We start from the raw sequence: 25450 nt of genomic DNA, 5'->3' as shown, positions 1-25450 counted from the left end.
CTTAAGAAATCAGTTAATCTATCCAGTTTGAGGTAACATCAGTTTCCCCATCTATTAAATGGGAATAATAATATCTTTATTTTTTGGAGCGATCTAACAATTAAATGATAATGAATGTAAACTGATCAGACTGACACTGAAAACTCTGTAAATAGTCTCTCTTGCGTATCCCAAACTATTTGGATTACCCAGAAATTTGTCAGCTCTTCCTACCACTGTCTAGCCCTCCCATGAGAGCAGAGTCCCCAGCTCATCTTAGCCACCTTAGAAGTCATCCCGGTGCCTAGTACAGAGCCTAGAATTCAGCAAGCACCTGGTAATAAGAGCTTGTTGATTGACTATGTGACCAAATGAATTGGTATACACTGTCTCCAGCAACTTACTTCCACAACATATGGACAGATTGAGCTATTTCACAAGAATTTCTTATATGCAAATGAAAAGTTATCAAATTCAATGTCATGAGCAATCATAGCAGTCTGGAATTCATCTTCACCTCCTTTCAAATATAGTCTATATAACAAATTCCCCAAAAATATTTTGCCAGATTTCCACTGCCTCAATTTTAAAACTCAGGCACACTATAAGAAATATGTAATCCATATGTCTATGATTCATTTTTACCCAGTTCATCAAAGTGCTGTTTTTGTATTAAATGTCAAAATGCCTTTTATGTCTTTATTTATGAGCCCTTTAAAGTTGTTATTTTTAAATGACGGTAGAATATGTTTTGCCAAATTTAAAATCTACAAAGGCATTTGTAATTTTGTTCCAAACATCAGCTTCTGGGAGAGTTAATTTTTTTGACTTCTGGGAAAATTCCTATTTTCAGATATAGACTTTTAAAGTTTATTTCAAATACTCAAAATTCTCTTACCCTTCACTTTAAATGTACTAATGAATGTAGTCACCTCTGTGTACACAGAGAGTTTGGAAAACGAATATGTGACCCATTGTTCCTTCGAAGGAAAACCTTGTTGTCTCTATTAACTCATTCTACCTCAACTCTATAACTTGGGAGAAGAAAAGCAAGGCTGCCAGCTGTTACCTATTTGTAAAGTGCAAATTTTCCTTCCTACAGTTTCAAATCGTGCATGCATCTCTGTATAGATAAGCTATACGTCCATCTTACTGCTGACATTCAAACTTCATCAAACCTCTTCCTATCTTCTTTTTTGTCTCATTATTAACTTTTCCACTATGAGATAAAAAAAAAATGATAGCAATCTAAGGGACCTCTCTATAACGCAAATTTCTGTGATAAGCTAATTGCAATTTGAATTAAAATAAAATATATATACCATAAGGTAGAGCATTAGCTAAAAAGAAAATTAATCCATCAAAGTCAACCATATATAATTTTTAAAGGTCTATATTTTAAATAAAATCTGAAAGAAAAATCTGAAAACCAAAATAAGCTCTATGCCCTTAGACAAAGCAAACCCTGAACTCTAAGTTATTAATCTATCACACGAGGATAATGAAGCCCATACCAGCCCCATCACAGACTTCTTATAAATATCAAATGAGTAATACATTTCATAAACCACAAATAAAGTTAGTGATAATAATTAAATTCTGGCATTAGCCATTACATATTTTTATCCCAGTCTCACTGGTATAAAGCCACTTTCTTTAATGTTTCCATTTAAGAGTAAAAATATTTATGTCTAATGACGAAAGGGACTATGGGAAATTAGCTTGCCATCACTTTGAAGGTCGCAAATGTGAGGCCTCACAGGATTTTCTGCTCAGTTGATGCTTTCTCTCCTAGAGCCAAGGGTTTGCTAATTCTAAGTCATCCGGTAGCCTGTCCCTTCCCTTATTAAAGAAGACGCCATCCACACAGCACCAATATTTCTACGTTTAATTTGTCACAATGTTCATCACTCTTGGAACAGCATTCCGGGTTTGAACTGAGAAATATCTTATTTCCAAGGCTTGGCGAGAAGACCAATCCCATACCTAGAACCCTCGCTCAGGCTGAAAAGCAGTTCTGAAATTCGAACACCACCCAATACAAATCCGTTGCTAGGTTAACAATGTTTTCTAGTAAACAAAGTGTGCTTCCTTAATAACTTATTAAAACACAATGCATTCTTTTTATTCTTCCCTTAAAGAAGGCAAAGAAAAAACAAACAGACTCTCACGATAGCTAGGCCACTTCTCTAGAAATCAGACCAGAGCAACTCGCATCGCGTACCCGAATTAGTCTTGCATGGTGGACGAATATCGTGTTTCTACACTATCGCAGAGCTGCCCCGGGTGTTAATTTGAATTTTAAGCAGAATCAAGCTTTTGCACAGGTCCGTCCCACCTGTCAGTGTACAGTGGTATAACAAGATAATTACTTCCTCTTATATCAAAATGCCAGACACCCAAGTAAGACTTCCATGGAAAATGAACAGGACACCTGTATTAAATTTTATTCTAATAAGTCTAAGGCTGCCTATCGCTGGCATCTTGTTAGGTTATTCAAGGAAATGGTGGCAGATGCCACATAAACCCCACAAAAAGGTAGAACCACAATGTGTGATCAATTCAGAAACATACTCACGGAAAACTTTGGCAGGAGGTAAGATCAAGTGGTATATCACTCATTCATGTAGCAGTGCCTCCTCGGTAAAAAATCTAAGGTCGAAATCCAAGGTTATTTAGAGAAGGAACATAGCAAGGCTGTGCTTGTGGTACAAAACTAGTGTTTACTCAGCCCATCAAAATTCTAAAGATTTTCAACATAAAGTCTTCTTAAAAAGTCATGTCCAGAATTTGGCCTTGACCCCAGCAAGGCCTGGCTCCTCACAAAACGGAGCGTAATTATTTAACTTCTACAAATAGATTTGATCATGACACTTAACACCAAAGTTGCACAGAAGATCTAGAAAACAGAGGACTCTGGTGGTGTGTGAGTGTGTCCGTGTGTGTACATTTGCCTGTATGTACAGTTGTGTCTGACTGGGCGTGACCTTAGTTTAGAATATTTAATGATGCTTATTTACCTTTCAAATTCACCATGAAAGACTAGACCCTTACTGATATTCGATGGTAGTTCTGTCACTTAGAGGTGGCTTATAGGATTTGGAAAAGAAATTACTGAAATAAGACAAATGAAATCTAGGGACGGTCCCCAATTGACTACTTCTATACAACGCTATGTTGCTTATTACACTGCTGCCCTCTCTAGCTATAGGGTTTCAATACCTGCCCATGTAGTAATTGAGCACCTGCTTGAGGATGTGTCATGGAGCATGGAGGAAGAGGTTAAAGGAAGGAGCTGTATAAAAAGGTCGCTATTATAGGCATCTGCTCAGTACAAGCAGAGTACCATACCTACTTCTCAGTATATGCTGAACACATCTTAGTGTCTAAAGTTATAAACTCAGTAGAGGCAGCATGATGCCATGAGCAAGGCACGAGAGTCAGAGTGGAGCAACCGACCTAGATTCAAATCTCAGATCTGCCACTTCCCCCCAGTGGGACCTCAAGCAATTTCACCCAATTTATAGATTTCACCGCATTCTGCTGTCTTGTTTGGAAACTGGATTTGAAGTTGCCAATGGTATCCTGCATGGTCCAATGACTCATGACCTTGAATCTAGATATTCAGAAGGTATCATCTGAACAATACATTTACAAGATTTTTCCCATGTGGCGGGAAGAAAGACTTCACGTAAACATGCGACCTGTCTTTCAGCAGGAGGCAGAGTGCTGTAGTCATGTTGAGAAGAAAGAACTCATGCTCTCTGGTCTTAGTCATACTGACTTTTTGCAAGGATGTACTTGTACGTACTCTGCACCCTCTCTCTGTTCCATCGGTGAAAGGAGGAAATACTACGTACCTCGCAGGGTTTGAAAATGTGGGAGAGATCATGTCACTCCTCTGCCTAAGACTCCCCAGGGCCAGCCCACCTTCTGCTGGGGAAAAGACCAAGTCCTTACAAGGGGCTGCAAATTCCTGCAGACCTGACCTCTTATTTCCTCCCACCTCCCTATCCTTTCCCTTCCTTACTAGCTGCCCACTGCACTTCAAACACTCCGGGCAGCTCCATCTCAAGGTCAGTGCTCTTGTCTTCGCACTTCCCAGGTACCCACGTGGCTGTTCCCTCACTTCCTTCAAGTCTTTGCTCAAAAGACACCTGCTCAGTGAGGCTTTTCCATTCCCCTTATTCAGAACTGTGGCATCCCTCCACTCCCCATTTTCTCTCCCTGGCACTTACCATCTTCTAATATAACACTATTTTTTTTAATTTGTCATGTTCATCATCTTAAACCCTTTTACTAGAATAAAAACTTCAAGAGGGCAGGAATTGGGATCGATTTTACTCCCTGCTGTATCTCTACAGCAGAGCCTGGTACCGAGTTCAGCCAATAAATATTTATGGGACGAATGGATTTGTTGTAAGCTATCAGATGACGTGCTATCTGGAAGACACTTAGTACAGCGCCTGGCACATGGTAAGAACCTAATAAATGATGGCTATTAGTTCTTGAGGGTGTATAACCATAGGTAAGATGATAGTCTTTGGAATTGGGAGTGAGTATGTGCTCCTTCAGGCCAATCAACAATGCCAGTAATACCCAGGTTACCCAGGGTACTAGAAGGCCACTGCTCCATCACTGGGCCTTGCCATGACTCACTTGTGGGCCTTGAGCGCGTCAGTTTCTGCATCTGTAAACAGATACCATAGTATCTACCCTCCAGGGGAGAAAGAAGCTAAAGAAAGCTCTGTTTGTTGCTTGCTTTGCCATCTGAGATGAAGTATCCACAGCAAGATTGAAAACATTTGATATGATTAAAAATAGGAAAAACCATAGCTTTTCACATCCGATGGTTTTTCTGCCTACTAAACGCATCTTTCAGCTGGCACTCACACATCCCATCTTACAGGGTTTCAGCCACAACTTTTCTTCTTCGGGTTAAAGTTAAGCAGCAATGAGGGGAGGCGCAGTCAGAGGTTCCCGGGGAAATCTGAGGCTCATGTTTGTCCACTGGGGTAAGTCATTCTTTTCATCAGGCTAGAAAAATACAGGCAAGGATACAATGCTGGTCTCCTCTTCATTAACCGGGTAGAATTACTGCGGCAAGAAGGTTAATAATTACACAAGTAATTAACACTTCCTTGATTCTCATACTCTAATCCTATAGTTGCAGGATTTCAACTTTGGTCCCAGAGTCCACGGGAAGATGAGAGCAGAATGGCAATGAATGGGACTGGCTTTGGACTGGGGGCTGGGAAAGCAGCAGACGGCTCTGCATTTCTAACCACTCACTTCTTATTGCGATGAACATTACAGACGCGCACTCTAGTTATTTTAACAATCGGGCGCCATGCAGGTATTTGACAACCCCATCTTCCCTGAGCCCCCACTCTCACCCCTTCACGCCTGCACGCAGTATATTTGGTGTCACTGTTTATTAAAGATAACTAATGCCCTAAGTCTTTATTTACTTCTGTTTATTGCTATTTTAGCAAGAGTCACTGGAGAGCGGCTATGTTCCTGGTCCATTCGGGTTCTTTAATCACTGTTAGTAGGTAAAATCATCTGTGACAACTAATCCAAAAAGCAGATTATATTTATTTTGGCTACAGTGGCTTGCAATTCGTTAAAATCAACAAAGCCTTTTCATTAGCCCCCTGCTGATGTCCTAAAAACAGACATTTCAAGGGTCTCACAGCACCGAGCTACACATATGCAGCCAAGCTAATTCTGACAGCTTCGCAGCGCCATTCTTGACACAAAATCTTATTAAACTAACAAACAAGAAACAGAACCCCTCTGCTTTCATACAAAGGCTTAATTAACATGCCTAAACTCCAAAATCAAAATCAGAGCCGCCAAGCTTCCTGAACGTGGAAGCAAAACAAACAGAGACTATGTCATTAGTTAAGCAAGATTTACCAAAAATGGGGACTTTCAAAAAACATAATGTGGGAAGGGATTAGAAACCAGAACCGTGGTGCCTATTTCTAAACAGTTCTGCATGGGCATTCTGGCCTCCCAAAGCTGGGATTGTGATTAACTGGGCTGTTGATGGAGACAGCAAATCTACCAAGCAGGGGATCAAGGTCTTATTCCAGGGGTTGCCAGAGATCCGAGACAGTGGCAGGCTGTTTAAGGATATCATTGCATCAACATTTCAGAGATCCGTCCCTCTCCTACCCTCAATCCCACACGCACATTACTGCATTTTCCAGGCACATTTTTTTTCCTTGCTACCATCCGGCTGTCCCTCTCAGAGAAGAGCTTCTTGAACGCTGAATTGGATTTGAGGGCTCAGTGTCAGAAATGGGGGCGTTCCAGGAAAGATGCTCGTGGCAGTGACTCAGCCATCACTGTGCCACCAGGCAGCGGCCATAATTAATGAACGTATCAAAAGGTCTACTCAAGGAGCAAAGAAGGTAGACAATGATTTATGTTTACCTAAGGGCAAGATTATTTAGCTTTGTAAGAGTTTTCAGAAGCAGGAAGCCCGGAAATATTTAGATACTGCACAGTACCTCGCCAAGCCTGATGAGAAATTCAAGGAATGGGCAAGCAGATCCGGAAATGAAGGGCAGAGGGGCACATGCAGAGGAAGATGTGCTCTCTCTTGAATTTTCCCCTCCATAGATCTGATAGCAAAGCTGCAATGATTTGTGTATTTCCTTGACTGTTACTGCAATCGAATTACTTGTTTGCACCCCCCAGCATAATCCTGAACGTTGTCAAGGATGATTACCAGATGATACTTCATGCAAGTCTCTGTCCTAACATGTGGATTTCCACTGGTCCAAAGGGGAAGCCAAAAGCAGCCCTTGAGAAGAATGGCTCGCTCGCTTTCTAAATTCATGAGGGATGAGCACATCAGGCTGCCTCCGAGACAGAAAAGGTCCAGTTCATCTCTACCAGGGCCTCTGGCCAGCAGCCCCTTCAGCCAGGACTTCAGCTTCCCCTGGTTCATTCATGAGCAAAAGAGCTGTCCGTCAGAGCAGATAATAAAATCCAGCCTAGAAGGGAAAGCCACATACGAAGCGATGCTCCAATCAGAGTTTCATCCACGGGGAAAAGTGAGCCACATCTGATATACAAGTTATCATTTTGGCTCTCCATAATTAAAACTCTTGTTGCCATGGCAATCCAAAGAGTGTTGCAAATAAACGAAAGGCTAATGTCACGGCTTTTTTTTGTTGTTGATATAGTTTGCAGCCCCAGCTTGGGTTTATTGATGGCAGGGTGGAAATGGGGCTTGGGCACACAGCAGAGCAACCCCGGGTGAGGTAAGACAATCTAAAACTCAATTATGTACCCAAGATACTGTTTGCAATTGTCCCTCAGTCCCCAGCCTGCCTTATTCAAGAGATAATAGAAGTGTGTTGTCTGCCTTATGTATATTTACAGCCAGTGGCTCTGCTAGCACATCCTAAAGCTTCCTGGTTTTCTTCCCTATCATCTACCACTATCTAGAGGATTTACTCAAGAAGATTTCCAGGTCATCGCAACAGGTCACTTTTCTAAGCCACCTTATCAGGGAATAGGAGCCACATGCAGTTCTCATGCAGGGGAACAAAGAATCCACTTGGTTTGGTGACTTAAACAGGATGGCGAAACAGCCTTTATTATTGTTGTCATATGAAACATGTTGAGACAAGCAAGACAGCAGTCGTCACCCTGAGGAGTATTTCAACTTTATACCTCCTAAGGTTATTCTCATATAAAAGAAAACACACCCCTCAGGTTTTGTTTTGGGTTGGGTTTTTTTTTTTTTTTTAATAGGCTCCCTCTTTTCCTGGTTCGTTTAAAATGGGCCTGCTGTTCAGTGTTCGTGATCTCCTCAGGACAAAGCAATCTGAGTCAAGCAAAAGAAAAAAGGCTGCACAAACAGCTCCACACCCATGCAAGCAACCCTGAGATCCGGCACACCTCTGTTAGCAAAAAGCGAGAATGAACGGACCAGGGTGGGCCAGCCTTGCCGGACCCAAAGAGACACCTCGGGCACTCGTTAAAACGCAGACTGCCAGGCCCTGCCCTGGAGTGTCTGTTTCAGCAGGTCTGGGCACATGTGGGAGACACCAGAATAGACGAACTTGTGCTCTGAGGCACACACCACATCTTCAGAACTGAGTAAAGAATTCGGACGCTGGCCTGGTGACATAGTGGTTAAGTTTGCCCACTCTGCTTCAGTGGTCTGGGGTTCGTGGGTTCGGATCCCAGGCACAGACCTACACACCACTCATCAAGCCATGCTGTGATGGCATCGTACATACGAAATAGAGGAAGATCGGCATAGCTGTTAGCTCAGCGACAATCTTCCACAAGCAAAAAGAGGAAGATTGGCAACAGATGTTAGCTCAGGGCCAATCTTCCTCATGAAAAAAAGAATTAAATCCAGGGGACTAGAACCGGAGGAGGCAGAGGATTTGTTCTCTGGACGATTCTGCTACACACCCAGCTACTTCAACACAACCAGCTGCCCTCCCAGGAAAACCGAGACCACCCATGAAAAAGATGACTCCCTGTACGTTCTTGGGGCTCTTCCACACCTGGAAACCAAAGACTCTCGAAGGATTTCGGAATGTTTACTTGGCAGAGGAGGAGAGGGGAGGAGGTTCTGCTGGGCTTTTAATTTTAGTTTTCAACTAAAAATAAAAGGAGAGAAACTAGTGATTTAAAACTCAGGAAGATGAACTGGTTACTTTCGCGCTTGTGCTGAGTGGGACAAGGCACGTGGAGCAATAGTTTAGAGATCCAGGAAAAAAAGTGGATGTTTCAGTTACTGCTGGGGACAGTAGCTCAAGATGTTGAAAGAAGCATATAATATGTCCCCTGGGGGATCTGAAGGTAGCAGTGTAGGTGACAAAGAAGCCTAGAGGACCGAGGTAGAGAAGGGAGCTTTTATCTGGTCAAATAAGCGGCTGGTGTGCAGGAGGCTGTCACCAAGCTAGCTCGCCCTGCAAAAAGCATAGCTCAACACAGCCCCAATTACTATATTTCCTGGACACTTTGTCTCACTGGAATACGACTTCTTGGGAGAATAGCGTCCGGAGAGAAATTCTCAAATAAGCTTTAACTAAAAGACTAGACGCTTCGCTATGGCAACTGCTTCTATTTAATTCCAAAAGCAATTCGAGACGGAACCCAGTAGTTCTGCCCTCTGATAAGTGAGTAAAATCTAATACAGTTCCTGAAATTTTATAGACATTCCTCTCTTTCTAACTACATGAATAGTGTATAGACACTCTTCAAAGGCTCGATTTTTCTCTTTTGTAGCAAAATGGCGAGAGCCTAGGGGAGGGCGGTGCCTGGGGCAATGTTTCTTTTTGCTTAGAAGCCACCTGCTAATCACCTGCAAGTAATAACAGACTACAAGGCAGGCGGCCCAGAGAAGGAGGCTCAGCCCCATGAAGGGCAAGGGTTAAGTGGCAACAAAGCAAAGGAGGCTTTCTTGGCCTGAGGGGGCTCTGCAAAGTGACCAGTGAGATCGTCCCCAAGGACAGATTCAAGGGGCTGAGGAGCAGCAGTTAGAGATCAGAGGCAACTTGAAATGGGCCCACGGTCTGGCCTTCTGAAGTAGAGAGAAAATAATAATTTTTCCAAAAAGGTAACAGCATCTCAAGGCCAGCAATATCTTGGAAAGTTACTTGCTCTGCCTCTAGGCTGAGAGGTTGAGCTTGAGGGGGATGGCACGGAACGAGCCCCCTCTCATGAGGCTGCCTGCAGAAATATGACGCCCTTTCACTCCCAGGCAAGGCCAGTGCCACATTGGAGAGTGGCATGGTGAGGTGGAGCTACCAGATAATTAAGGCGACACCGGCTTCAAATCGGATATGACAAAATCTGGCTAGGCCAACTGGTGTACTTCAGCTCAAGGGTACTTACAGCAGACAATTCCAAGGGCATGAAAGGCTTAGAAAACTGTAACTAAAACGCTATCAAGAGGAAAAAAGTTTAATCCAGTTCCAATCTTTAACTGAGAAAGAATTCAGGCATATGAAGGATTTTGATGGAATAAGCATGAACAATTCTTTTCCAGCTACTGAAAAGTCAAGGAGAAGAAAAGGGCCCAAACCAGTCCAGTTGTAAAGAAGAAAGTCTTGAATGTGAGAGATTGCTGCCTAATGGTGGCTGTGGAATCTCTTTCTTCAGATTGTCATTAACTATAGAACATAATCATCGCTCGCATAGTGCTGAGGGCTCTTCCTACAGGAAGATTGTAGGATGGCTTTGAATGAAGACGTGATTGGTTCCTCCTCTGCCATTACATCTTTCCCCTGTGCCCTGTGGAATACCTCTTAGACTGTGCCCAAACTCCCCTTCATCCTCCATCTAGTTCTCACCTCGTTCTCCTGTTTCTCCTCTCAGCTGATGTTTCTCTCTCTCTCTCTTTTTTGTTTTTTTGGTGAGGAAGATTGGTGGCCCAGAACTAACATCTGTGTCAATCTTCCTCTATTTTTTGTATGTGGGACACTGCCACAGCATGGCTTGATGAGTGGTGTGTAGGTCCACACCCTGGATCCAAAACCAGAAACCCCGAGCCACCAAAGAGGAGCATGTGAACTTAACCACTATGCCACCAGGCTGGCCCCAGATGTCTCATTTTTTATGCCCCTTCTCATTCATCCCACTCTTCCATTTTGATAACAAGGGAAAGGGAAAAATGAGTCTCTCTCGATCCTGCTTCTCCATATTTACTATCATTTGAAATTCATGGCACCCATCTTTAGCACCCTCTTCATTTCAAGGCTGCTAAGACCCAACTGAAACATTTCCTCTCCCTCCTGTCTAATTTTCCACATTCCTGGACATGTTTGGTGACTCTGACATGCACATGATGATTCTTCCATCTACCTTCCTCCCCTGCTTGACTCCACTACACTGTGAACCACTGACCATCCTCTAGGTTACTAGATTACGTGATAGATTAAAACACTGGTCTCCTGTGGAAACAACCCAAATGTCCATCAATGAATGAATGGGAAAATAAAATGTGATATATATGTACAATGGGATATTGAACAGCCTTAAAAAGCAGTGGGATTGCGATGCATGCCACAACACGGATGAACAGTGAAAACATGCTGAGTGAAATAAGCCAGACAATATTATATGATTCCACTTATGTGAGGTATCTAGAGGAGTCAATGATTTCAGGGTGCTCGGGACTGGAGGGAGGGGGAAATGAGAAATTATGGTTTAATGGATGCAGAGTTTCAGTCTGTGACGACGAAAAAGTTCTAGAGATGGGTGGTGGTGACAATGGCTCCACAAGAATGTGAATGGACTTCATGCCATGAAATGTACACTTAGAAATGGTTAAAATCCTAGGGGAGGGGCCAGCCTGGCAGTGTAGTGGTTAAGTTTGTGTGCTCCACTTCTGTGGCCCAGGGTTCACTAGTTCAGATCCTGGGTGTGGACCTAGCACCGCTCAGCAAGCCATGCTGTGGCAGGCGTTCCACATATAAAGTAGAGGAAGATGGGCACAGATGTTAGCTCAGGGCCAATGTTCCTGAGCAAAAAGAGGAGGATTGGTAGCAGATGTTAGCTCAGGGCTAGTCTTCCTCAAAAGAAAACCTTGGGGAAAAAAACACTACCGCTGGCCTCCCAAATCTGTATATTCATGTTCAAGTCACACTTGAATTAGCCTGATCGTACTTAGTTTCAGAAAAAGCTCTGCAAGGTCTGTCAACAATTGGTGGTGAAAACTTGTCACTTAAATTTATGTTTCTTCCTTCCTTCACTCACTCAAGAGATATTTATTGGACTACTACTCTGTGAATGGTACAGTGCTAGAAGATGGGACTGACTAGATCTTATAATCTAGAAGATAAAAGGGACAGTCAAGAAGTAACTAGATGTCCCACAAAAGTTAAGACATAGGAGACTAGCGCTTGGAAGCACGTAATGAAGATCCTACCTAGTGTGCAGGAGAGGGGCAAGCTAGGACGCTTTCAGGAAACGTTTTTAAGCTGAGACCTAGAATTTGAATGGAAGTTAGGCAAAGAACCGAAGAATATTCCAGACAGAGAGAATTGTGGGTGCCAATGAGAAAGAATGTAATGTTTAGCGGATGGAAAGCAGTTTGGCTAGAGTTTAGAGAGACAAGAAAAAGGCATCTGATGAAGCCAGAAAGGCAGACAGAGAGTAGACCGTGAGGGGCCTGAGAGATGGCATTAAGCACTGTAGACTTGTTTTTCCTAAACCAAACGAGAATATTAAGCCAGATCTCCCAGGCCCCTCCCAGGTTTACGATGCTATTCAACTGTAAAGATGCTAAGTGTGTGACCCCTTTCCAAGCAAACTGCCTTGCCTGCTATGCTATCATCCTCCCAATGTCCTCACAGAAACTGTGCCTGATTCCCCAGAACACCCCTTGACACCGGCCACTGCCCACACCGTACCACTCTGACCTCATTCGAATTATTAGGCGCCACATAGTTTCACCGGATGTCTTCCCTCTCTAAGCCCACATTAACCTCCTCACCACTGTCTCCACTTCATAGACATTCGGCCAAGTTTATTATGTAATCTTCCTTTCTGACTCATCCCCTCTGAAGAACCTTTCTCTGACTCACTTCTACCTTTCCACAAGCTTCCTTTTCCTCCTGCGTCTTGAATCTCTCTTCTCACCTCTTTCTTTCTGCTTCAGATACTCTCAGGTCCCCTTTGTACCCACGTTGCTCTTCGGTCGCCAAATGTGAAGGAAGACGCGAACCTGGTTCATTATCAGCGCATTCTGTATAACTGCGGCTTGGCCCTCCACCATGAATACGAGGTAATCCATTTAGTCATCACCACTGTAGTCCTGGACTCACCTCCCTCTGAGGTTGATTCAGAATTACTCTCTCCTCAAGCTCCTAACCCCTTATTTTGAGGAAATGACTTTCCATTCTACTTATTCTGTGAGCACCCTTATCCTTCATCGGTCCTAGCCTTTGCTGTCCATGGGTCTGAGAAGTGCCACGAAGTGGAAGATGTGTTTCTTGCCCTTCTAGAAATTTCGATCTAGTTAGGAACATGCAGGACTATATCGATATAAAACTCTGTTGTTTTAGGATGAAGCCTAATTGGTCACAGTGCACATTTCAACATCCAGGTTCTTTCTAGCTAAAGAGGTCAGGGAAGGCTCCAGGAAAGAGGTGAATTTTAGGCCTTGAAGGCTAAGTGAGATTCCAGAAGGCCAGACAAAGAATTAAGGAGGGGGTCTCAAACAGAAGGAACTGCAAGCACAAAGCACATGGGTGGAACACACAAGGTCCCACAGTGTTTATGCTTTTTCTTTTTGAGATATAATTGACATATAACATTAGGTTAGTTTCAGGTATACAGCATAATGACTCAAAATTTGCATATATTGTGAAACGTGATTAAGCTTTTTAAAGTGAAGAGCAGAAGAACACAGTGATGTGACAGAATTAGGAGTGTGTGTTGGGATAACATTGTGGAGATTTTAACTGCCAAGTTAGGCAGGGAGGACCTCATTACAGATAATGGGATATTATTCGGGAGTGGCCTGCAATGAGGCTTGAAAGTTGAGAGGCTGAAAGCCAAGTTCAGTTAGGTGGCACCTGTCACCATCTGGTCCCAAAGTCACCGGAGGAAGGCCCATGGATATTAAAGATGGCAAGCACATTCCTCCTAATCTTCAAACAAGGATCCCTGTCCTCCTTGGTCTCATCCCTATTACTTTGTGGGGAGGTGTTTCTTACCCTTATTAATTTATTATTTAGTTTATTTAATGCCACTCTCCGAGTTTTCTTTTACTTGAGCTTAAAATTCCTTTTTCTGATCATAAAAGTACTATCTACCCTTAGCGGAAATTTTGAAAAATTCAGAAAACTAGTTCTCCCCTCATATTAAAATGCTTTCCCTTGACCCAACCTGAGAAACCACATGGTCTCTCTCTTGCTCTGTTTTGTGAAAATTCCTGACTTTTCAAAGTTTCCAAGTCTCTTTGAGCTGTCATTTCTCTCAGCTGGAAACCCTCCCCACCTCTGCTTCCCGAGCCTTAAGGTTCAGCTGAGATGTCAGCCCCTTGGGAAGCCCAGCCACCCCCGCAACCCCCTCTACCCAAATGATGAAGGGCCCTCCTCTGGGCTCTCATGGTACTTGGGGCCTCCCTCAGAGCACTAACCCAATGATGTGGAAATACCTGCTTTCTGCAGCTGTCTTCCAACTCGTGTATGAGCTATGGGGAATCAAGAATTACATGATGGGCCCAGTCAGGCCAGTGATGTAGTGGTTAAATTCGCACACTTTGCTTTGGTGTTCTGGGGTTTGCTGGTTCGGATCCCAGGCGTGGACCTACACACCGCTCATCAAGCCATGCTGCGTTGGCATCCCACATACAAAGTAGAGGAGGATTGGCACAGATGTTAGCTCAGGGCCAATCTTCCTCACACACACAAATAGGAATTATGCAAAAAAATATGCAAACCAAATAAAATAAACATTACTTTCTTTTGGGGGAGAAGGATTCAATCTAAGCAAGACAGGAAAATGGAAAGTCACAAAAAGTCAAAATAAACATACTTGACTACTTCCCCTTGATGAAAGATAATCATCAGCAAAATGGAAAGGTAAAATAAAACACGGAAAGATTTTTGTAACACATTGAATAGACAAGGGGTTAATATTCTTAGTATGTAAGAAGTTTTAACGATAGAAAAAATGGGCAAGAGAATACGAAAGTGCAAATTCACTAAAAAAGGTGCTCAGCTTCATTAATAATTTTTAAAATGCAAATTGAGATAACTATAAGATACCCCTTCCCAAAAATAAGTTGGCAAAAAATTTGAAAGTCTGATATAACCACGGCTGACTATGAAATGGATATTCATACAATGTTGGTGGAAGTGTTAATTTATACAATTTTTTGATGATCCACCAACAGTTTCTTATAAAAGTGAAAATGTAGATACACTCCGGCTCAGCAATCCCACTATCTAGATATCTATCCCACAGAAATAATAGGACATGAGAATACAAAAATTTATATAGCACTATTGGAAATAGCCAAAAAAAAAAAAAGGGTAAAAAGGCTAAATGTGTATCAATCAGAGAACATATTCATTGAAGGGGGTACTAAATACGTACCCATGTGAGAAGATGTATATATGTTAACAACTAAATTGCAGACCTATGTCTGGCATGGTTGCATTGTTTTAGTTGAAAATGAAACTAGTTAGCTATCTTTGTAAACAGTGAAATTTGTAGAAAAAGCTATTAATAAAGTGTCAATAGTGACTACCTCTAGGTGTGCATGGCAAAGGATGATTATGCTTCTTATACCAATTTTCTCTGTTTTCTTTCCCCCTACAAATATATATATACACACATATATATATATATATTTTTTTTTTTTTTATTTATTTTTTTTTTTGGTGAGGAAGATTGTCCTTGAGCTAACATCTGTTGCCAATTTTTCCTATTTTTGCTTGAGGAAGATCGTCCTTGAGCTAACTACCATCTATGCCAATCTTCCTCTATTTTGTATGTGGGATGCCACCACAGCACGGCTGCTGAGCAGTGTGTAGGTTCATGTGCAGGATCCAAACCCGCAAACCCCGGGCCACCAAAGCAGAGCACACGGACTTAACCACTACGCCACCAGGCCCGCCCCTAAAAAATATTTTTTAACTTTGCCATATATATCTTCATGCTCAGCACTTAGCATGCCTCATGGTAAACACTCAGTAAGTGTCGGTGAAAGAGAAATCCTTTGCAAACCACCGTGAGCTCTTAGAAATCTGCCTGTTTCATCCATCTGAGAGCCGAGTGCGACCGTACATCACTGTCTGCTGGTCAAGTCTGCCTCCTGCCTAATTATCAACAGCGCTGCCCCCTTTCACACACAAGGTGATTCAGTTTGGATGACAAGTTGTGTGGTCACCATTATAAAATCTCCCTGAAGCCCTTGGCGTTGTTCCTTAGCAAGAACTCCCCCCATCTCTCCTTCCTCATCTCCAGGACACTGTTCTGTATGCTTCTCTCTTTTTCTTCCTCTTCCACAGGCTCATTCTTTCACTCACTGATTCACTTTCTTGTTTTTCTTCCTAAAGCTTAGTTTTGCTTAACACTCTTCCCTCTCTGCTTAATCCCTGTGACGATCAACCTTTTCTCATGATGACATGTGGGGACTGTCTCACTTGGGCTTGTACTCCTTCTCCAGGCTCATTTGCTTTGGCAGCCTCGTCACTTAGACTCCCCACATCTTGCATCCTAATTGTCTACAACCAGAAGTACCCTTCTCCCTCCTAAACAACCCCACGATTAGTCCAGTTTCTCAGAGGTGCTCCAGGGGTGAGGTGACAACTAGTTGTCATTGTCTTCATTGAGCAACAGTATAACAGAGTGAACTCCAATGTGGCACTGCTCTACTTGGCCAAACTTCTTAACTTCTCAGTACCTCAACTTCCCCATCTTCAAAATGGGATAATAGCAACTACTTGATGCATCTGTTTCAAGGATTAAATTATTTTTTTTTCTTTTTTTTTTTTTTGAGGAAGATTAGCTCTGAGCTAACATCTGCCTCTAATCCTCCTCTTTTTGCTGAGGAAGACTGGCCCTGAGCTAACATCCATGCCCATCTTCCTCTGCTTTATATTTGGGATGCCTGCCACAGCATGGCTTTGTGAGTGGTGTGTAGGTCCGCATCTGGGATCCGAACATGCGAACCCTGGGCTACCGAAGTGGAATACACAAACTTAATCACTGCACCACCAGGTCTGCCCCTAAATGATTTCTTATATTTCAGGCACTTAAAAGGTGTGGGGCACAGAGAAAGTGTTACAGAAGTGTAAGCTCTTATGCTATTTTCCAAATTTTCTACAGTGAACATATATTACTATAATAATAAAAATGTATTAGAAATAGTCAGCAGCTCCCAAGGATTTCCAAGTCAACTGTAAACTGCCTGACTTAATGGCCTGCTCCTCACTGAGATGAAACCATTCTCCTTACGTAACTCCATCTTCTGACATTTTTCCGCTCACACTTTCCAGTTCTTTAATCCCACGCCCACCCCAACCTCAGTGTTCGGCAAATTTTAATAACTGGCTCTCCAATGAAAAAAAGCCCCGATTTTTAGCATTTGCCAATTTCTGTGGTATAAATCCTCCCCCCATGGCTTATTTCAAGCTACAACAGGACGTCCTGCTACACAGAGTTGGGGAGAAATGTGCAGAAGCTCACTCTTAGATAGTATTTCCACCATCCAGACACAACAGACATAACTCAAAAGCATAGATGATAGCCATATATGGGGAAAAAATAATTAGAAAGTGATGTTTTGGGTATTTATTACTTTTCTTTTCAATATCATTCATTTATTGTAAGTTTATATAATTTAATTTTTAATAATATTTTGTAAAAGCTGGCTCACAAAATTCCCAGAAATTTAGTCATTGGCTCTCTCGGTATGAGCAGATTCCAGCACACCACTGAGGGCCTTCTCTCGAACATCCTCCCTGACTCCAACTCTGGCTTCCTCCTGACCTGGTCCTTCTTGCTTCCCTCCACTGACCCCTGCTTGCCTATCCTACAGTGTAAGCACCCGACTGGTCCTCCCCTTACCCATGCTGTAGGCATTTAGGAATACAGTACACTGAGCACCTCGGTATGCATATTTTATGATCCTGTTCACTGCTTATTTCGTGTATCATCCTTTCTCCCACCTCAATATTAGATCATATTTGTTTTATACTAGTTTTCATCAACTGAGGAAAAGGAGGGGGACTGCGTATTTGGGAATCATTTCAGAACCCAGGGGCCTTTTCAAGCTTCACCCTCTCCCAGCCAACGGACGCTGATATTTCATCTCCAATGTCTACCTCGCTTAGGTAAGAAAATCGCTGTTTTATCTGTTAGAAATCTTAGAACAATGAATGTCTGGCACATAGTAAACACTCAGTAATTACTTGTATAGTGAAGAGAGCAGATATTTTAGTAGAAAAACTAAAATTTTATTAACTAATTTTGTAATTAGCTAAAAATTTGGATTCCTTGTCAAGGTAAGTTATTGGTCTCTTATAATAAGCTACATCAAAGAAACAATATAGTCCTGGTAGTCAGATGAGGTATAATAATGAGAAAAAGGGTTAACAAGTCACAGTATTCTTTCATACAGAGGAAATGAAATAAATGTCTTTTATCAGGAACCCAACACATGAGCACATTATCACAAGAGGAAAAAGTGGTTGTTGCCTTTATTAACACGAATATGACTGTTTAGAAATTCCTGCTGTCACATTCTTGGAGACCTTGAGGATGTGTACACACACACACACACACAGAGGTAGGTATAAATATATATGGCCTAATTGTACACGTACTGCAAAACATTTTTAAACCCCAAGTGTGATGCTATGAACTAATTTCACTAGAAATGATCGCATTTAGGGATCAAATTATTTTACTCCTACTTACTTTGAAATAACATCATAATTAACTTGTCTCTCGAAGACCTCGACAAAAAAGAAAAAATAAAAGCAAGAAAAAGCTAATGGCCTCCATGTTCCCATGGAAATTTTGGCTTACACTAAGAGTCAAAGCGCCCGTGGTAAAGCACAAAACCTACATTTCACAACCAGTGTGCCGACATGTCCCTTCACATCCTTCCTGAAATCAGAGGAGGAATTTCAGATGACCAATTGTTCAAAGCCATTTGCGTTCCCCGGGCACATACCCAGTAGAGAAGCTTCCCAGAAAGAGATGCGTTCTCAAGGCATCTTGAAACAGCCACCCTGTAGATAAGACACATTTGCAAACTCAAGGACAGTATGAGTGGGTCTTCCTCTTTTAATTGGTACTTATATTTGCTCCAAGAAAGAAGAATATTTTTCAGGCTGCCTGTTTAGTGAAGAAAAAACTCCAAACGTTGGCCCCACTTAGCCAGCAGCAAGCTTTCTGCTAATTCTCAGTCATAAATAAACAGCATTGACAAAGACATTAAAGATGGAAACTATAAAAATAGTCAGGAAGGGCAGAAGAAAGATTGCCATGATATTCTGTCTCCGTTTGCAAAAAAGGTATTAAAATGCCAACAATACAAAAATAGACTCGAACGGTTAGTTTTTTAAAAACGAGAGAGAAACTGCTCCCGGAGCCCATAAGATGAGTGTCTTAAAGCTTTCATTGATTAGTTGATAAGTTTGCTGGTGAATGATTAGTCGATTAGTCAGAAAGGTTTGAATTAGTTACTAGGCTCTGCCTCCCTTGAATAAGATCCCACCCACTGTGACAGATGATATCTGTTTTCTCCTGTGAGTTTGAATTTAAGAGCCACTGAAGCTCAGCAACAGTATATTCTGGCTCAAATGAGCTGAAAATTGCATTCAATTTGAATTTCAAAAATGGAAGGGAAGAAGGAGGAAAAAAAAAAAAACCCTCAGCACCAATCAAGTCTCCAGTTTTCAACTACTTCCTGCTGCTTAGCTGCATTCCGCTAGGCTGGGGACCTGAAACCAGGAGGTGCTGCAGGGAGAAAGCATCTCTGGATTCCTGCCCGGTCTGAGTTTAAAAATAAACTTTTAATAGTCAAGATCAAAGCAAACCTCACTTTTAAGCACATGCATAATGCAGAACGCCACCCACCAAAGATATAGATTTATCTTTTCCCAACTCAAATTGGCCTGCCTTTATTTTCTTATGGACTTTGGAGGCGATAAAGGTGAAGGTGTTTTCCCTGGGAAACTCAAGAAAAGCAAATTCTTTCCTAAATTAAAATGAATTTAGTTCACTTAAGAGTGTCAGTTCTTGTGGCTTGGTTTCTCCCCCTTCACCGGCCTCGCATTACAAAGCAGATGTGTTCTTGAAAAGTTGAGTGAACATTGATTTTTCAAATCACATCATATTTTAAATGCTCCAAGAGAGCTGGTTATTTAAAGGAATCTTATGATAAATTATTTTATGAAGCCAAGCTATTTTGAGAGCGCAAATAATTGCCCCTTCACCCAAAGGCATTGAATAAGCACGAATTTGAAACATATTCCAGTTTTCTTAAAGCAGGGCACACTTGTAGCTTTAAGAAGCACAGATTTAAGCATCGCCAATAATTAAAACTAAACCAACATTACACAAAACAACAGAGGATATCCCAGAATCACGTAACTGAATGATTTTTGGCCAGAACGCCATTCTAGGATCATTTGAGCTGAAGGAACAGAGAGAACATCAAACTCATTTCAATCCACATCACACATGGAAACATATTCTCCTGTTGCCTAAATTATTCTCAATTTGCAAATTAAGCAACTCGGGTGCCATGAAAAAGGTAATTCAACTTCTAAAGTGCCATTTTCCACATCGAAGCAGGAATCTGCTGAATGCTGTTCAGAAAATCTGACTTATTCCAGAGGGTTCAGTACCAAGCAGGACGGAGAGGCATCATTGGCAGCAAGTGTGTATAGGTTTCCTGTGCACCTACTCTGTGCCAGGCACTGCAGCAGTACTGGGGGTAACAAACTAAACACTGACTCTGCCTTGGAGGAGCTAACCATTTAGAGCAGTGGTTTATCGCCTTTCCTGAATTGTGAACACATTTGAGAGTTAGACAGAAGCACAGACCCTCTCCACTGAAAGAACCCCTCCACACTCTGATCCTTAGATGACAGTCATTACAATGGGGTCCATGGATGCAAGGGAAGCACCTCAGTCTTGGAGACCAATTGAGCAATTGATGGTAGCCAAGAAAAGTAGGCATTACATGTTCTTCCTTCAGAAAGTGAACTGAAGGAGACTTCACATCTAGACACACTTGGGAAGACCTGGGTGTTCAACTGGTAGCTGACAGCATCCCGAGCACGTTTAGTAAGTTCACAGAAGGTTGAGTTAGGAAGAGAAGGCTTCCTATCTTAAGCACAGGACAAGACATATAGAAAAATAATATTTTACTTCTTGTGCATCACCAAAGACAAGAAATAAGAAATAGTGTTTTCCCTCACACCCACGGCTGAATGGTCCATAGAGTGAAGTGACGGAAAGAAGGGCAAAATCTTTCAAAGGGAATCACGTGATCACAGCAACACACAGTCAGTAAAGTCCAATTTGTCAGAATATCACATAAAATAAAACACTTTAAAAGCATGAAAAATGGTATCTCTGCCTTTTAAAAGACAGAACGAGGAAACCATGAGAGACACTTCATGTACGTTGCTGGTGAAATGCACGCCAGGCCCACAGTGATAGTCAGAGATGTCAAGAGGCCTCTTCACCCTCCAACGTGTACCATGTGGCATTACGTTATGTAGGCTGTCAAGGAACACTCCTATCTCCTAATCTTGTAGGGGAACAGCTTACCTTTCAAACTGCAACGTTAGCGTAGAGTTTTTTCTTTACATCTTCATAGTTTAATGTTGTTTCATTGATGAACAAGTAAATTGTCAGCTCTATTCATTTATGTGACGTGAGCAAGGATCCGACCCAAAAAAGGAAAAAAAAAAAAAGTAAGGTCAATTTCCTTGGCCGCTGCATTTAATAAAATCTTCCAGGCAATAGAGTTAAGCGCACATTAATAGCTCTGACTTAGTACCTTCTGCCTTCAGCGAGTCTTTGATTTTTCCTATATATATACTCAGGGCTGTATTAACACTCAAACTAACATACAGTCCTCATTTCTTATTTTACGTTTTCTTCCTCCTCAGCTTTATCAGATTTCTTAATCTTCTGCTCCTTTCTTATTTATAGAGAATGCTCCAGTTAAGGTTTCAAAGCACTTTCCATTATAACACCCCTTTATAACTTTCAGGAAACACAAAATTCTTCTATCACAGGGATCAAGAAACTTTCGACTTGTTTCACATTAATCTCCAAATATACGCGTTTCTCTGAATATGAGGGGTTTGTGTCTTATTTCTCTGGTCCTGAGGAAAGAAAAGGGCATAGGCAGAGAAGCACAAGTTTCTTGATTGGAAAAACTTGAAGCTTCTGTTTTAAACCACCCCACAGTGGGCTATTGCTAAATATGCCCTTCAACACGTTGTTTTAGGTAGAAGGTTTATCAGGTGAAACTATTAGGTTGAACCTCATGAAACTGCCAATATTCTTCCAATCTTGATGGACAAAAATGGCAATTCCACATGATTTAACTAAAGACCTCTCATATCTTTACCTTTATACCAGAGAAAACTGTTCAAAACAACAGAGTGATTCCTTGGATGTCCAGGGGAATTCTGTCCTGGATTTGCACCCCAGTGGAAGGGAGAAGGCAAAAGAAAAGAAGGTCGTGACCAAGGGTCAACTGAAATGCCCCTAATAATGTATTTGGTGCACACTTTGGTGCACTTTATTATGTAAAAGACATAAGAAAACTCATTAATCAGGTGGCACCAGGCCATCTTCCTTCACACTCCTTGAGGCATGAATGTGGTAACCGTAAACTTTGGGGAGTGGACACTTCAAAGAGATGCCTGTATTGTGACTAAAAGATGCTCAAAGGGGCCCTAAATTGTATTCACTAAAGACCTCCTTCAAGCCCACAGCTCTTCCCCTTTTCTTTAAAGAATGAAGTTAAAAGTAAAATGCTTGACAATTAAACAAGATTGGGGTTTCAATTCCAACCTCACCTTAATATCCCAAGACTACAAAAAACAATTGGAATCAAACTTTGATCATTTGCTTTCAGGTTGAAGAGAAACTACTTGAGTACTGGAAAACAGAGGGAGAATTTTAGAGTGAGAGCTGAAGACCCACTGAGCCCAGAGACCAACGGGGCTTCCAGTATAAATCGGAATTGGAAAGAGTCTAGAATCAAGAAAAGAAGGTGTTTTGCAAATAAAAATAGGAAGATATTTCCAATACATTCATGAGTGAGAAAGAAGGCAAGATGATTCGAATGTGAAAATTCAACCCTACTTACTTCCAAGGACTGTAACCATAGGAGGCCTGTTAAAAAGCTGTAATTTGTTTAAGTATGAAGAAACATTAGGAGACAACCCACCCAACTGATACCACAGGGTAAGAAGCCTGAGGGGAACTTATTAAGATTGTTACTATTTTTTATTTTTTTAAAGAAAGCTTAGGACTCAAGAAGTACCAAAGAAGGATTTGAAGGAACAAAAATCCTTCGGGTACTGATTTCATCAGATAATAAGTTGCTGTCCTGTAATATTACCAACGGTCATGAACAACATGGTTGTGATTTCAAGTTAACATTTGAAATATATAACTTGTCAAAGCCCATCTCTGAAATAAATAAAAATTCAAAATGACATTCACATTGTAAGAATAGTTTCTGGAAGGAGTTCTCTTTTGATCGCACACACAGACCTTATCTCGGAGCTGAGCCATTCAATGCAGGATCATCTTACCTGGACTGTCCGTAAACACTGGGGCAGCCCAGGTCAGCGGGCAGTGGGATTCTGCTCTCACTGTCTCAGGGAGGAGCAATTACTACCTTAGTCACTAACCTCCCTTTCACTCATGCACAAGACCTTTAGGAGTTGCGAGGAGAGAAAAGATGGATGCCTAGTGCTTCTACAATTCCTTACAGAAGAATGTGAAGTGTTCCTGGCCCAAAGATACAGGAACTAATTGTCCCATGGGCAATTGGGATCTTGCTGTTTGGGAGTTCTTGGGAAGTAGGAGTGAAGGATGAATTAGAACCTAGCTCTTCGACTGCTCTCCCCCAACTCCAGTTTCTGCATATTCTTACCACACACAGCTCTCATTCATTTCATGCTCTGTCCCATTCAGGGTTTGGGAGCGAGGGAAGACAATGGGGCACTGGAAGGGTATGTGGAAATTGTTCCTGTGACCTCGGTGATCTCCTCTTACTATAGAATGCAACATACATTTTCCCAGATTAATTCTGTTCTAAATGGTGATAATCAACCCAACTGGAAGCTTTCTTATTCGATAGTGCAGATAATTTACTGGAGAACAGAAAACAAGACTGCTATAAACCTTTAGAAGTTCAGTTACAGTATGATTGAGAAGACTTTTGTGGGTAACCTAGAAACTCATTACTATTTATCCCGTTTTTTTCCCTGTCTGCAAATATTCTGAATTACAAACAACCAATTTCAAAATGTAGACTCGGACACTACTGTTTTGTGAATTAGGAAATTGCCTAGACTCAATTAATTATTAAGATTGGATATATGAACTGACAACAAGGAAATTAATTCCAAGATTAAGAAACACCAGATACATTCGCATGGATTTTGCATTGCACACCTCCAGAGGGCCTCTTTCACACAGATTGTAGTGTGAATGGTGCCACCCAACCATGTAGCATTGCGAGAGGAAGCATCTGATTCCCTTCCTTATCCTAGAGAACATTTTTAGAGCAAATACAAAGAACTAAATTATCAGTATCTTTTCACTCACAAAGTCATTGACCCTAAAGCAATAGGACTTATACCACCCCTCTCCCCACCAGCAGCCACCTCTGGATTGTTGTAGTCATCTCCTTCGAAGAATTATCTCTCTACTTTCAGAGAGAGAAAAATCTGTTCTTCGGCTTCTAAACTGGAATGAAGAATGGATATTCCAATAAAAAGAGAAGCCATTTAGTGCATAATGTTCCTGAAACATAGGGGCATGACAGAGGAATCCGACTACTAACAACACAGGCATATTTGGAGAAAGCACAATTTGATTCCAAAACCTTAGGAGGGCACCTTACTAGGAGGATTTACCTGGAACCTACTTACATATAGATTAAGAAAACGTGTGCATCACATACTCTCAAAAAGTAAATGGACAGCGGAAGATTTTAAAATGGGAAACACAAAAAGTTCCTATGATCCTTTTGAATATAACTTTAGTATGCAGTCAGATAGTAAAAGATAAACAGAAGAAATTCCTCAGCTTTCTAGATTCCCTGTCATATGTTGGTCTCGTGGGTCTATATAGGTTTGATTATTTGAAGATCTTTTTTAGGATTTCAATAAAGCCAATCAGGAAAGATTATCCTGGGCAAGCATGGGATATACACACGAGTCACTGGTTACTGGGCAGATTTGGGATAAAGATGACTTTAGCCCTCCCTACCTCAAGCTTGCTCTAGTAAGGGAGAAAAATGGAACACTATAACCAACATATGTCTCTTTAAAGGAAGAGTGGGTCAGAGACTGATACAGTTTTGAGAGGGCACAATAATACATCAATTTAGATACAGCTTTTTCAGTGATAGACACAATATAAGGCTTTCCCCTAGTTAAACCGAGCTCAAACTGAGAATTCCAGATTTAGATCTTCCAAAATTTGCCACTCTACTGTTAATCTTCCCCAATTCAATAATATTGGCTGCCTTCTGATGCAGTTTCTGAAGGACAAAGCTTTTCTGTAAGGGAAGACAGAATATATTTTAATATTTTAAAAATAAGTGATTTGTTCCTTAAGTCGGTCAAGATGCTTCCTTCTAACACATTGCCAATCATCTTCTTTCTACTTTAACGCTGGAAACACGGCAAGTCAGGAAGGGCAAGGAAGGGACACATAGCAGAAAAGAGGAAATAAGTGAAAGACTGAG

General features: G+C 41.6%; 1 protein-coding gene across 8 annotated transcripts in view; it reads right to left on the bottom strand.

The window, feature by feature from the left end:
* The window catches only part of ESRRG (estrogen related receptor gamma), a 603662-nt gene that overhangs the window by 400357 nt on the left and 177855 nt on the right, over nucleotides 1-25450 (bottom strand). For all 8 annotated transcript variants that reach the window (XM_070256008.1, XM_070256005.1, XM_070256010.1 and 5 more), the window contains one exon: nucleotides 21274-21362. The gene's annotated coding sequence lies outside the window, so the exon portion shown is untranslated. The remainder of the gene's footprint in view (nucleotides 1-21273; nucleotides 21363-25450) is intronic.

This window comes from Equus caballus, chromosome 30, assembly GCF_041296265.1.
Source record: "Equus caballus isolate H_3958 breed thoroughbred chromosome 30, TB-T2T, whole genome shotgun sequence".
Taxonomy (NCBI): Eukaryota; Metazoa; Chordata; class Mammalia; order Perissodactyla; family Equidae; genus Equus; species Equus caballus.
This window is presented reverse-complemented; position numbering and strand designations above follow the sequence as displayed.